Consider the following 2,274-nt stretch of genomic DNA (forward strand, 5'->3'; position numbering starts at 1 on the left):
AGAAATCGAAGAAGATCCCAGAAGATGGAAAGATCTCCCACGCTCTTGGATTGGCAGGATTAATATAGTAAAAACTGGCCATCTTACCAAAAGCAATATACAGATTCAGTGCAATCCCCATCAAAATTCCAACTCCATTCTTCATAGAATTAGAAAGAACAATTCTCAAATTCATTTGGAATAATAAAAAATCCAGGATAGAGAAAACTATTCTCAACAATAAAAGAACTTCTGGTGGAATCACCATCCCTGACCTCAGCTGTACTACAGAGCAACAGGGATAAAAACTGCACGGTATTGGTGCAGAGACAGGCAGGAAGATCAATGGAATGGGATTGAAGACCCAGAAATGAACCCACACACTTAATCTTTGACAAAGGAGCTAAAACCCTCCAGTGGGGGGGGGGGGGGAACATCATTTTCAACAAATGGTGCTGGTTCAACTGGTGGTCAACATGTAGGAGAATGTAAATTGATCCATTCTTATTTCCTTGTACAAAGCTCAAGGCCAAGTGGATCAAACACCTCCACACAAAATCAGATACAATGAAACTTATTGAGGAAAAAGTGGGGAAAATTCTTGAACACCTGGGCACAGGGGAAAAGTTCCTGAACAGAACAGCAATGGCTTATGCTCTAAGATCAAGAATTGACAAATGGGACCTCATAACATTGCAAAGCTTCTGTAAGACAAAGGACACTGTCAAAAGGACAAAACAGCAACCAACAGATTGGGTAAAGATCTTTACCAATCCTATATCTGATAGAGGGCTAATATCAAATATATACAAAGAACTCAAGAAGTTAAACTCCAGAGAACCAAATAACCCTATTAAAAAATGGGGAACAGAGTTAAACAGAATTCTCAAGTGAGGAAACTGAAAGGGCTGAGAAGCACCTAAAGAAATGTTCAACATCCTTAGTCATCAGGGAAATGCAAATCAAAACAGCCCTGAGATTCCACCTCACATCAGTCAGAATGGCTAAGATGAAAAAGTCAGGTACAGCAGATACTGGCAAGGATGTGAAGAAAGAGGAACACTCCTCCATTGCTGGGATTGCAAGCTGTTAACAACCACTCTGGAAATCAGTTTGGCGGTTCCTCAGAAAACTGGACATAGTACTACCTGAGAACCCATCTATGCCACTGTTAGGCATATACCCAGAAGACGCTCCAACATGTAATAAGGACACATGCTCCACTATGTTCATAGCAGCCATATTTATAATAGCCAGAAACTGGAAAGAAACCAAATGTCCTTCAACAGAGGAATGGATGCAGAATATGTGGTATATTTACACATTGGTACTCAGCTATTAAAAACAATGAATTCATGAAATTAGCAGGCAAATGGATGGAACTGGAGAACATGATCCTGAGCAAGGTGACTCAGTCACAAAGGAACAAACAAGGTATGCACTCACTGATAAGTGGATATTAGCCCAAAAGTTCGGAATACCCAAGATTCAATTCACAGACCATATGAAACCTAAGAAGAAGGAAGACCAAAATGTGAATGATTCAGTGCTGTTTATAAGGGTGAACAAAATACTCACAGGAGGAAATATGGAGACAAAGTGTGGAGCAGAGACTGAAGGAAAGACCATGAAGAGACTGCCCCACCTGGGATCCATCCCATATACAGCCACCAAACCCAGATGCTCTTGTGGATGCTGGGAAGTGCTTGCTGACAGAAGCCTGATATGGCTGTCTCCTGAGAGGCTCTGCCGGAGCCTGACAAATACAGAGGTGGATGCTAACCACTAACCACTGGAATGAGCTCAGGGGTCCCCAATGGAGGAGTTGGAGAAGGGACTGAAGGAGCTGAGGGGGTTTGCAGCCCTAGGGAGGGAGCAACAGTGTCAACAGGCCAACCCCCCCCCAGAGCTCCCGGGGACTGGACCACCAACCAAAGAGTACACATGAGGGAGCCATGGCGCTGGCCACACATGTGGCAGAGGATGGCCTTGTTGGACATCAGTGGGAGAAGAGGCCGTTGGGCCTGAGGGTGTTCAATGGCCCAGTGTAGGGCACTGCTAGGGCAGGAGGATGGGAGGGGAAAACATTTGAAATGTAAATAAATAAATAAAATATCCAATCCAAAAACAAGAAAAGAATTACCATGGATACAGGCATTGCTGGCTTGTGCCTTTAATCTCAGCACTCTGGAGGCAGAGGCAGGTAGATGTCACTAAGTTCGAAACCAGTCTGGTCTATAGAGTGAATTCCAGGACAGCCAGCGTTGTTACACAGAGAAACCCTGTCTCAAAAAT

The sequence above is a fragment of the Apodemus sylvaticus genome, chromosome 11 (genome assembly GCF_947179515.1).
Source record: "Apodemus sylvaticus chromosome 11, mApoSyl1.1, whole genome shotgun sequence".
NCBI lineage: Eukaryota > Metazoa > Chordata > Mammalia > Rodentia > Muridae > Apodemus > Apodemus sylvaticus.